Below are 13,473 nucleotides of genomic sequence, written 5' to 3'. Positions count from 1 at the left end.
ACTCTATTTCTTTTTTATGATCCCATGAAAATAGTCAACATATGACACCTCCTCCTCTACATTCCACCAATTCAACAAAAGTAGTTTCATATATTCAGAGAATTTAAATTTAACTTTAAAATAGCATACTTTGTACTGCTGTCAAATAAGTGGAATTAGTGCAGCATTATTATTATTTTCTTATCTCAGTTTTGTGTGTTATTTTTAAACTAAATTTAGACTAAAATCATGCCTTAAAATAAAGCAAAGAGCTCAAAGTAGCAGGAAGGCTTGGAGGAGAACTGCCATGTCTCTCCAAAGCATTTCTGCTTGTTCCCTCTTCCACTTCTACTTGTTCCTCTTTGTGAAACTACATTTAGCAGGACATAATACAGCAAAAGGGAGTGTGTGTGTGTGTGTGTGTGTGTGTGTGTGTGTGTGTGTGTGTGTGTGTGTGTGTGTGTGTTGCAAGAGTATAAGGAGATTAAATGAAAACTCAGCATGTGGATGGGGTTATATGACAACTTGAAGAATATGGTTGATTCCCTCTAAGGATTAAAAGAGAGGCACCCATGAAGCACATAACTGTACTGCGCAATGCTACAGTTCATATTCCAGCATCAGACGACACTATATTGTCCACAGCCAAGATCCTTGGTTTCAGAGGATATTGTATATAATTATAGATATAGGTGGTAACTCAATTGTCAGAGAAATGGCAAATACATTGTGCAAAAACAACGGGTGAAATAGGACTAGCGTATACCTGAGCAAAACTCTTTGCTTTGATGATGTTGTAGATCAGTTATCTTTAGTTATCTTATTGATTTAAAAGTAGGATATCTAAGGATTGACTTAACTAGTACAGGGCAATGTTGAGAAAAAGTCACAAGTTAGGAATAAAATTGAAAGAGTCTGCAATTCTGCACAGACAAAACAGAAGGGAGCATATAATGAGAGCTTTGTCAATCCATTTGGTCCCGGAGAAATTGAAGCAAAAGCTCATGAAAGAAATTATTTAAACAGGGATATGTGCTTGTTGACAGAAAAGTTTGTTTTTAGAGGGATGGGATATATTTAAATGGACAAGGTGCAAGAATATTTGCTGATATGCTATTGAGACAGTATTGAGAGGGTTGGAAAACTGCTAGCTTGGGTTGAGGGATAAACAGCTGTTTGTTTGTTATTTGGTTTTTAGGAGCATTAGCAACTAAGGCCATATTGCTCCAGGATATGTGGTGGTCATTCCCTGACCTTTCCGCATCCTCCGTATTTGGTCGTCACGGGCTCGAACCCTGGTCTAATCAAGAAGCGTGTGCTATGCACTGCTGCTCCTTCCCACCTGGCTACGGAGGTGCTGGGGGATAAACAGCCTAAAGATTAATAGCAATCCCAGGCAGAGGTGCAAAAGATGCTTATACTGCTTCTTTAGAACATGCAGCAGCAGCCGGAAAAATGTTGTCGTCATTGTAGTAGTAGTAGCAGTAGTAGTAGCATGTGATGCAAGAAAGCAAGTGTATGAGCTTTGCAGTATCAGCCAAAAAAAAAAAAAAAAAAAAAATTCACACAACCATTCCCTCTAAATGTTTGTCCAGTTCCTCCTTAAATTTATTTAACCTATCAACTTCCACAACGACAGATGGAAGTTTGTTCCAGCAATTAACCACCCGCTGGCTAAAGGCAAATTTCTGCACATCTGTCTTTCCTTAATTTGAATTTATGTCCCCTTAGGTTCGTAATCTAAACAAGTGGAAGAATCTCATCAGAATTCAGTGTGCTCAACCTATTCAAGGCTTTATATACCTCAATCAGATCACCGCACAGGTGCCTAGTCTCCAGCCATTGCCATTTGCTGAATTTAAGCCTCTCTTAGTAAGGGATCCCTTCATTCCCCTCACCAATCTTGTTGCCCTTCTCTGTACATGCGCAAGCAAATCTACATCCTTCCTAAAATGAGGCCACCAGACCTGTACGCAGTACTGAAGGCATGGCCTGACCATTGCCTTATACAGAGGGACAATCACCTCCTTTTCCCTGCTAGCAAAATTCCTATATATCATTCACAAAACCCCATGACCTGGCATGGCAGCCTGTCTGTATTGCTCAGAAAACTTTATATCTGACTGCTCAATTACTCCCAGGTCTTTTTTATTTTCTACCACCTTAAGTGTAGTACCACACAGTTGGTATGTTTCTCTGGGGTTACTTCTATCCATATACAGTACTTTGCATTTGTCAAGGTTAAACTTCAGTAGTCACTGTGCTGCAGTCTTTGTGGACACAAAGAATTTTGAGCTCTTGGGAATTATAAGTTTTTTGGAAAATTTTGCCGTCTTTTTTACTTAACATATTAAATTGTCTTCAATAAATACCTTAAGAATAATATTCATTAGCTTATTTTTAATTTCAGCTAGTGATTTTGCACGTAATGACTTAGCATTAGCAAAGGCACATAATGCAAGAAAGCAAGCTTATATAGCATCAGCCAAAAAAATTAAAAAAACCCTTATTTCACCCATCCACTCGCTCCAAATGTTTGTCAAGTTCTGCCTTGAATCTATTAAAGCTATCAACTTCTACGACAGATGGAAGTTTGTTCCACCAGTCAACCACCCGCTGGCTAAAGGCAAACTTCCGCATATCTATCATACAACCGTCTTTGCTCAATTTGAATTTATGCCCTCTCAGGTGGTTATTTTGAGCAAGAGGAAGAGTCCCATCCACATTGAACATGCTCAAACCATTCAAGGCTTTATACACTGCAATCAGATCACCTCGCAGGTGCCTAGTCTCCAGACAATGTAATTTGCAAAACTTAAGCCTTTCTCCGTAAGAGCAACCCTTTGTTCCATTCACTAATCTTGTTGCCTTTCTCTGTACTCGTTCCAACAGCTCTACATCCTTCTTAAAATGAGGCCTCCAGACCTGTATACAGTACTCAAGGTGTGGCTTGACCATTGCCTTATACAAGGGGATAATCACCTCCTTATATCGCTGCTAGAAAAATTCCTGTATATCATTGACAAGACACCATGAGCTACTCTTGTAGACTGTCTGCACTGTCAGAAAACTTCATATCTGCCTGCACAATTACCCCCAGATCCTTTTCATTCTCTATCACTGTCAGTGTGGTACCACAGAGTTGATGCGTTACTCTGGGATTACTGCTTCCCATATGTAGTACTTTACATTTGTCAATGTTTAACTTCATTTGCCACCTCTCAGCGCATCTGCTCAACTTTTCTAGATCCTGTTGCAGCAGTGTACTGTCATTAGTGTCATTAACAACCCTGCCAACCTTTGTGTCGTCTGCAAACTTGGACGTTAAGCCTGATATACCATCATCAATATCATTTATAAATACAGAAAACAACAATGGACCCAACACTGACCCCTGAGGGACTCCACTAATAACATTAGTCCACGAAGAGCAGTGTCCGATTACCACTCTCTGTCTTCTTCCACTCAACCATCCCTTTATCCATAGCAGCAATTTACCTCCAATGCCACACTGCTCCAATTTGTGCAGCAGTCTTCCATGTGCAACATAATCAAAGGCTTTTCTAAGATCCAAATATATGATATCAAAGTTATTCTCTGCACCTGGTTCCTTTGTGACTACATCATAGTATTCAATAAAATTAGTCAGACAAGACTTCCCCTTAACAAACCCATGCTGTGTCTGAGCTATAACTGAAGTCTTGTCTAGATGATTCTGCAATGCTTCTTTAACCAGTGCCTCCATTAATTTCCCTGGAACAGAAGTTAAACTAACAGGTCTGTAATTACCTGTGTCTCCTTTTATATGTTTACTTAATAAATATAGAACCTTTGTATCAACGATTTAGTGTGAATATTGTATCTCACAACTTATAATGTAGTGTGTGGTAGGGGAATTCTACAGTTTTAACTGTGATAAAGCTTTCTCAACAGTTTGAATCATCTAGGTTGGCATTAGTCAGATAATTTTATTATCTGACTAATTATCTATTATAATTAACTTATAACTTAATAAACATGACAGCATAGCACATAATGTAAACTGAACAGCATAATACATATAACATAGTTTTAAATTCCTTGTAAATATTTTATTTACTGGAGATTATAAATGTTTTGCATTTATAAGTATATGTGATAATTATAAAGCAAATTGTATATCACGAATGTAAGGCTTTATGCCGTTGTTGTGATTTTTTTTTTTTTTTATGTGAACCCCAAACACGAGAGGTATTAGAACCTATAGTACTTAGTACCGTGCTTGGGTTTGAGGTTAAGAAGACGAAAGAAGATATCTGCTGACATTGGACTTGAACTTCTGTAGATTGTAATTTTCAGGAAATACGTATGAAGGAAGGTTGTTCCAGAAAACGGCAGTTGAATGAATAAATGATGAAGATGAAAAGTTGGTTCTGTGGATTTGAAGTTAGACAGTAAATGGATGTTGGCTAGTGGCGGCACGTGTTCGGGCTGTTTTGAGAGAGAGAGCAGGAATTATAGAAGCCTATTAAGAAGAACAGTTGTTGTTGTTGTTATTTGGTTTTTAGGAGCATTAGCAACTAAGGCCATATTGCTCCGGGGATATATTCGGTGGTCATTCCCTGATCTTTCCGCAAACTCCGTATTTGGTGGTGACAGGCTCGAACCCCGGTCTAATCAAGAAGCGTGTGCTACCCACTGCTGCTCCTTCCCACCTGGCTGCAGAGGCGCCCAGAAGAACAGTGCCCATGGAAGTATCTGTAGAGGAGGCATGCAGCAAAAACAGTGCGTCTATGAGAAAGCGAGTGGAGAGACTCTGTTAGAGATGAATCATTAATTAACTACCCTCTTCTGAATGGAGTCAAGAAGCCTGAGAGAGGTTTTGGGGGCACCACCCCAGATGTGGGAACATTATTCCACGGCAGGGCGGATTTGCGATTTATACAGAGTGAGCAGCTGTTTGGAAGAAAAGTAACGCCGAGAGCGAAAGAGAAAACCAAGTTTTTTAGATGCAGAGGAAGCAATATTTGTAATGTGCTTGTGCCAAGAGAGATTAGAAGTCAGGGTAATCCCCAAAAGAAATATATCATTTTGCCTAGAAATCGGAGTGTCACTAAACATAAGCATAGGAGCAGAAGAATCCTTTTTGCGAGATATAAGACAAGACTGAATTTTAGAAGGGTTGAAATCAACTAAGTTGTCTTTGCCCCACTGGAGAATTACCTGAAGATCGGCATTTAAGGAATTGGTAGCTGATTCAGCAGGACAAGGTTTCTCAAAATGGAAAGTTGAATGCAATGTGCTATCTTTGGCAAAACTATGGATAGGATTTCCAGTCAATGGAAAAAGGTCATTGATATACAAGAGGAAAAGAGTGGGGGAAAGAACTGAACCTTGGGGGACACCAGCATTAGTGGAGAAGTTAGAAGACAGAGAGCCATCTACCATCACCCTCAGTGAGTGAACAGAGAGAAAACTGGATAACCAATTACTAAAACGTGTTGGCAAACCATAAGATGGAAGCTTGTTTAGAAGACCTTTATGCCAAACACGACTGAAAGCCTTTGGGATGTCAAGAGCAACTACTTGTGTTTCACCAAACCTTTCCATTGAATTAGTTCATAAATGGGTAACATAAGCCAGAATATCTCCAGTGGATCGACACTGATGGAATCCATTGATCAGACGGAAGGTTTCTAGGAAGTTTAAGAGTTGGTGGTTAATTGATTTCTCCATTACTTTAGAAAGAGTAAAGAGTAGAAGTAATTGCAATAGGACGATAATTGGATGGGAGGGATTTTTCACAGTTTTTAGGAACTGGCTGGATATGAGCAAATTTCCAAGCAGAAGGAAAAACACCTTTGGAATAAGAAAGTGAAAAAAGGTGGCAAAGAATAGGAATAAGTTCAGGAGCACAGGTTTTGAGAGCAAGTGGAGAAATACCATCAGGACCTGGAGCTTTCTTAGCATCAAGATTCATCAAAATCCTTCTGATATCCTTTTGACGGAAGACCACAGGAGGCATTGAATGGAGCATGTTGGGAATGGTGGGAGGTGTTTTACCAAGATCATTAATACACGAGCTGGAAGAAAAATGGGATGCTAGCAGGTCAGCTTTATCCTTGGCTGAAGTGGCAACAGAACCATCTGGTTTGGACAGAGGTGGGAGTAAAGATGGGCAAAAGTTGCACCCAATAGCTTTGGCAAGAGACCAGAATGCTCGGCTACCATTAGGGCAAGAAGCAAGTTTTCTACTCTTAGCCTGTTCAAACTCTAGTTTGGACTGGTTAATAACTGCTTTACAACTGTTGCGAGCTTTGGTGTAGGCAGAAAATGAAATTGAAGAATTAGAAACAAGCCAATTACGATATGCAACATTCTTCTCTTGGACAGCCTTAGCACATTTATTGGAAAACCAAGGTTTAGATAAAGGATGAGATTTTAAAGTGGAGTGTGGGATAAGGGATTCCATTCCTGCAAGAATAATTTCATTGACACGATCTGAGCAAATGTTGAAATCAAAAGTTTTGAAACAGTAATCCGACCAAGGAAAAGAAGAAAAGAAGTCTCGCAGGTCATCCCATTTTGCATTCTTGTAATGCCAAACAACACGTGGTTGGGAATAGCCATGAGATAAAGGGTCCATTGGAGAAGAGACAATCACCAAGTTGTGATCTGAAGTGCCTAAAGGACCTCTCACTTCGACCGTGTACTCTTAGAAGGGTTGCTTGGAGAAAAAGATCAAGCGTATTGGCTGTATGATTAGGATTGTCCGGTATTCTTGTAGGTAAATGAACAATCTGTGCTAAGTCATTAGTAATTGCAAAAGCCTCAGCATCTCGACCTGCTGGGTCGGTGTGACTAGAAAACGGAAGCCAGCTGGAGTTGTGAACATTAAAATCACCAAGGAAAATTACTTCACTGTTAGGAAAGTTGGACTGGAGAAAGTCAAGTTGCAAAGAGAATAAGTCAAAGAGCTCCAAGTGATTAGTGGAGTTGGGAGAACGGTAGAGACACAGATGAATTTGACACAATGAGGTAGAGAGATTTTAAGCCAGAGAAGATCAAAGAGAGGAGATTCCAAATTGCCAAGTCTCTGACAGGGAATATCAGAATGGACATATGCACAAGTACCACCTTTGAGGTGAAAGGAATCATACAGCGAATAATTTGGGCATCTGAGATGAGCAGTAGATGAATCAACCGATAACTGAGATTCTGTCAGAAAAAGTACATGGGGTTTGGCAGACTGCAAGTGGAAATGGACATCGTTGAGAATAGAATTGAGACCACGTATATTTGTGAAATGAATTAGGAAGTCCTTGGGAGGTTTAGATCTTTTCGCAGATAAGCTTGCTCTATTAGTTTGACAATTCATGGTGTATTCAATAGTAAGAAAAAGTAGGTGGGACATGCTGTATGAAGTAATGAAATTTTTGGATATGGCGTACATGTGGTAAGAATATACCCAGATCTTTGACATAACGTGGCCTCGACAACGCTCCCAGCATACACATTACTCGGACTCCCTCCAGTCACTATCTGGCAGAGTAGAGGTAGCAAGATTATACACTAGCTGATCCGGAAGCTTCCTAGAGAGTTACCAATAGGTTCAGTCCGGTGTACTAACTAGCGGCCGGCCTGCGAACACTGTTTTAGAGCTGTACCCTCGAAATGTAAGGAATATTGGATCTCGCCACGACATTTATCATAACCTCAAAAATCATCAATCATACTGCATGATGGAAGAGATAGGGAAGGGTTGACCGGAACTTAGCTCCAGAGACTGAACATGGGTTCCACCACTTCAAGCCTCCAATAAGCAAAGTGGTGGTATTTCACCGGTTGATGAGAGTCATCTACCACCTAGTACTGTCTGGTAACATAGAGGGGCGGCGTTCCTCCATGTGGTGTGGGTGCCACACCTCGACCCCTGCTTACGTTCGTTCACACCTGGGTGGTCACCCACCATGTACTTGTGCATGGAGGTCATACCCAGGATTACTAACAGTCCCACCATCGTGAAGGTCCAAGCAGAGGATTTGGCTGTCACAGACCATCCGGACTTCGCCGAAATTGGGTCCACTTGACTTGAGTGTCGCCCGAATATCAGTTCCATCAGCGTTTTAGACTCCCAGGTAGCAAGTACAGCTTGTCTGGCATATCTGAGAGAATGTCTGTGACAACCTCAAGGATTTAAAAAACAAACAAACAAACATGAACTGCAAAGAAAAATTTATAAACTTGATAGGCTAGTGGGGGTGCAAAGGGTACATCGCACCCCGATGCTGAATATTTAGGGGTGCCGATGCTTAAAAGCCATTAAATTATATAATTCTTATATTAAAAATCTCAACGAAAAATTATAAAAGATTTTTTAAAAATTAATAAGTGACTTAAAATAATAATTGTTAATTATTGTTTTAAGTCACTTATTAATTAATTTTGGATAGAAATTAAATAATTTTTTGAAGATTTATAATTACGTATTTTATTTTTTATTTTTTGTTAAATATTATTTATTTAAATGACAATTTGTTTAATCATTCTCTTTAGACGGCTAACAGAAAAAATAAACTTTCGGCGCAGCCTACCGAAAAAGAAAATTAGAAAAAGAGGAGAGTATAAAAAAAGTTACTACTTCAATTTCACGATTTTTTGAACCAACAGCTGCAAAAAGTAAAAAAACTGGAGAATCATGACAGTCACAGTTAGATACTTTCTATAATGACAAAATCAGCAAGGAACAAAATATCACTCAAAATTACATAGAAGATTGCTTTTTGGAAAATCAACCGCCTAATGAAGAAATTTCATCAAACATTGAATGTACAACAGGAACCTCTACCGGTGATACTCCAGATTTGACCAGTAAATGTTTCAAAAATTATATGCACGATCCAGGGTTATGGCCAAAATTGTTAACGAACAGTATTAGAATAATTTTAATAGAACTAGATCTAGAACAAGTTCAACATTATAACTTTCCTTTAGATGATAAGAATAGGTCATTTTCTACAGAATAATATTATAAACAATTAAGTAATGGGGAAAAAATTCTTATAAACTGGATATTATATTCAAAGTCAAAAAATTCTGTATTCTGCCTTTGTTGCAAATTATTTCATAATAAAACTACGGGTTTTAACTACGATATTGGTTTTTTGATTTGCAACGTTTATCAAGAGCTTTAGATAGACACATAAAAAGTAAAGCACACATCGACAGTTTTAAATTGTGGACTGATCTCAAAAAATCTATTAAACATGAAAACACGATTTATGGATTCAGTGAGATTTTGATAAAATTGGAAAAACAGAGATGGAAAGCAGTAACAGAAAGAATTATTTATGCAATTCAATTTTTGGCAGAGCAAAATTTAGCTTTAAGAGGCCATAATAATAAATTGTACGAGGAAAGAAACAGAAATTTTTTAAAATTAATAGAAACATTTGCACAGTTTGATAGCATTATGGCGAAACATTTAACACACATTCAAAATTATAGTAAAAAATGCCTCATTATCTAAGGTATTAAATTCAGAACGAGATAATATCTGTCATTGGTTAGAAAGTGAAAAATATTATTTTAGATATGTTAAAACAAAGTAAATATTATTTGATTATATTAGATTGTACGCCAGATGCTAATCACCAAGAACAAATAACGATAATTGTAAGATTTGTTAACTTAAATAATGAAGCAAAAAAAAGAAGAAGTAAAAGAACATATATTAGGCTTTTGTTCAATTTCAGATAAAACAGGTGAGGGTCTTACTAATTTGTACTTAATTTTTTAAAGCAAGAAAACATTAATGTTAATGACAAGAGTGGCCAAGCCTACAACAACGGGGCTAACATGAAGGGTAAAAATAGTGGTCTTCAGAAACTAATTTTAGATATCAACCTGAGAGCATAGTTTAAATTTAGTAATAAATGATGCCACAAAAGCTTCTCTACAAATTGAAAATTTTTTTGGCATTGTTCAGGAAATATAAGTAATCTTTTTGGCATCTACATATCAGTGGAAAATTTTAATGGAAGAGTGTCCCACATTAACTGTTAAACTGGTGTGTGAGACCAGTCAGGAAAGAAGAGTTGATGCAATAAAAGCATTCAAGTACAATTTGGGTGCAATATATGATGCATTATTTACTTTGTATAATGATCAATCTTGGGATAGTAATACTCAAAATTCTGCCAAATCTTTACTAACAAAAATCAAGTTGTACAAATTTATATGTTCTGTTGTAGTTTGGTACAACATTTTATCAAAAATTAATATTGTTAGTAATTTAATGCAAAAGTCTGATCAAGTTATACCGACAATAATAGAAATGTTAAAACATGTAAATGACTATTTCAAAGAATGCAGAACTAATGATGGCTTCAAAAACATGTTAGAGGAAGCTAAGAAAATTGCTGAAGAAATAGACTGTGAGACATCTTTTCCAGATGTTGAAATAATTTGACTATGTAAGAAAAAGATACTGTTTTTGTATGAAAATGTGAAAGGTGAAAGTATTTTATCATTGGAATGTCTTTATAAAGTCAATTTTTATTTTACTATTTTGGATACAGCAATTTCCAGAATTAAGGAAAGATTCGAACTTATCCATATGCATAATTAAAGTTTTCAATTTTTAGATGACATTTTTTCATCAAAATCACTTTAAAGAGATAAAAAATTTAAATATTGTATGAATTCACAAATTAAATTATCAGACAGTGCACAACAGGAATCTGACATAAATGCTTTGGAATTGTGCGATGAAATAGAAATTCTTTTAACTTATATTAAATAAGTTAAAAGAATTTCTTAAAAGAATGCCTAGGCAATTTTAGAATACATTTTTTTAAATAACATGGTCAGTTTATTGCCAAACCTTACTGTAGCTTTAAGAATATTCTTAATGATGCCAGTTACAGTTGCATCAGGAGAGAGATCTTTTTTTTTCAATACTTAAGATTATTAAACATCATTTACGATCAACTATGAAACAAGACAGGCTTTCGAAATTAAGTATTATTAATATTGAAAACACAATTGTTTCCAAATTAGATATATCTGACATTATTAACGAGTTTGCAACAAAAAAAGCAAGGAAACTTGATTTTATGTAATGACAATTGTTATTTTTAATATAGTATTTATTATAGGTAATGCAATTGTATAGTATTTATTATAGGTAATGCAATTGTATAGTATTTATTATAAGTAATCTTAATATTATAGGTAATGCAATTGTTATTTTTAATATAGTTTACTATAGGTATATATTTTTCTTTGTTGTATAAACATTGCATTTCTTTTATTTTTTTGTTGATATTTCTGTAAAAATTTTTGTTTTCTGCAGTTAATGTAAGTTACTTTTTTAAATCTGTCTGTAATTTTTATTTTTGTTATTCTTTTTTTGTCTCATATTTCTGATAAATGTGGAAAGAAAAACCATTTGTTTTATGTTATGCAATTATTTTCTTTCTGTAACATTCATTAAAATATAATTATAAAACTTTAAATGGAGAATTTATTATTTTTAATATTCCCTTTATATTTTTAATGCAGAGCTCTATATCTGTTAGAATCAAATTTTTTATAGATTAATTTTAAAAGTGATAAAGAATATCTACTAGTTGTTTTTTTATTGCTCAATAAAAAAAATTTTAACCTATACAGGTGGCAAATAAATAAATTTGACTTTGATAGCTGAAAAGGCGTTCATCATTTTTTTGCCGGTCATCATATGATGGTTAAGACAATCGGATGATGCATCAGTATTGAACTAGCATTTTTGCCAGACTAATGTAAAGACATAGGTCCATAAGATATGTACTATATAATATTGGTGTAAATACACCATAGTTTACCCATAAGTTTAACTACATGTAGTAGTGTAAAGGCATCATTTGAATTTATCTCATGTTGTGGCTACCTTCATGACGAGATACCAGGTATTGCACTACTTTGAATAAACAATGCTTCTCTAACAGAGGAGACATCCACCAATGAGTAATCCAACAAGCTCTGAAATGCATCTGGGTGGTGGTGCCCACTGAGAATAAATAACAGTAGTCTCCTCTATTAGAGAAGCAATTCATTCAATGTAGTGGTAAATACCTGGTATCTCGTTGTGAAGGTAGCCACAATATGAGATAAAATCAAACGATGCCTTTACGCTACTACATGTAGTTAAACTTATGAATAAACTATGGTGTATTTACACCAATATTATATAATTAATTTCAACCGATAACATATTATGCCTTGTGTATTCAGCCTTCGAAATAAGACATGTACATATGAATTGAACTCGTCTTCATTAACTTTTCAGTGAATGATGAGAAAACAGTTGATGTAAAAGGAATAAAGGGTGGCAAATTATTTCTCGCACCCAAGCGGCAAACACCCTTGGTGTACCACTGTAAGCTAGTATGTATTATTGCTGCATAACTGGTGAATTAAGAGTAGTATTCTCAATTACAGTAAGTGCCGGTTATAGTGATCACTGGTTATTAGAATCAGCTGCTTTATAGAATCAAATTTCAAAGAAATGATTCAAATCAATAAAATGCACTACACTTTCATTGTTTATTAGAACCACATCTTTGGTCATAAGAATCAATTTCAAACACCTCTGTGATACGTTTGTAAAGCACATTTTCTGAGAGCAAAGTGGAGGAGAAATTGTTGAAGTTAAAACATAAAAAAGGCACCTGGAGCATATGGAATCTATCCAGTTATACTGAAGAAGGCAGTAAACCCTTAGCCATAATTATGGGAGCATCCTTAGGGTCAGGGGAGGTTCCTATGGACTGGAGATGTGCAAATGTATCCCCAATTCACAAAGCGGGTGCAAAGGATGACACAAATAATTATAGACCTGTTAGTTTAACTTCTGTTCCGGGGAAAATAATGGAGTCACAGGTTAAAGAGGTGAAACAGGATCACCTAGACAATGCTACAGTAATAGTTCAGACACAGCACGGGTTTGTTAAGGAGAAGTCTTCTCTGACCAATTTGATTGGATACTACGATATGATCACAAAGGAACTAGATGCAAAAAATAATTTTCATATCATATACAGCAGACTGTCGATTTACCGGGATTAGATTAACCAGGACACTTCAAGACTCCAAATTTAAAAAAAAAAAAAAAAAACCAGAAATCTTAAATTTCAAGTAATAAATAAATAGAATATGTATAAACAGATGTCAGATGTTTTGCAAGTCATAAATAAGCAACCAGAAGTGCCGTTATAAGTCGTTATTGGGAGATTATTATACATATTATCATCTTGCAACCCTTCACACCCACCACTAAAAAAAAGAAAAAAAGACCAAATGTTTAGTTTTAGTGCATTGCGTCGATCGTTGTGTTCCATTGCACTGCAAAAGGACAAATTTTGTTTAGTTATTTATACCAGGAATGTCGGAATTTTTTTTTATAGTAACTATTTTTTTTTTTTTTGTTTGTTTAGAAATTGCAAAAATGATGGACAAATGAAAGAGTTGCGC

General features: G+C 36.0%; 1 protein-coding gene across 5 annotated transcripts in view; it reads right to left on the bottom strand.

Moving 5' to 3' along the window:
* Adck5 (aarF domain containing kinase 5) overlaps nt 1–13,473 on the bottom strand; it is a 322,035-nt gene that overhangs the window by 163,288 nt on the left and 145,274 nt on the right. The window lies entirely within an intron of this gene.

The sequence above is a fragment of the Mastigoproctus giganteus genome, chromosome 9 (assembly GCF_048544385.1).
Source record: "Mastigoproctus giganteus isolate SK-2022 chromosome 9, ASM4854438v1, whole genome shotgun sequence".
Taxonomy (NCBI): domain Eukaryota; kingdom Metazoa; phylum Arthropoda; class Arachnida; order Uropygi; family Thelyphonidae; genus Mastigoproctus; species Mastigoproctus giganteus.
This window is presented reverse-complemented; position numbering and strand designations above follow the sequence as displayed.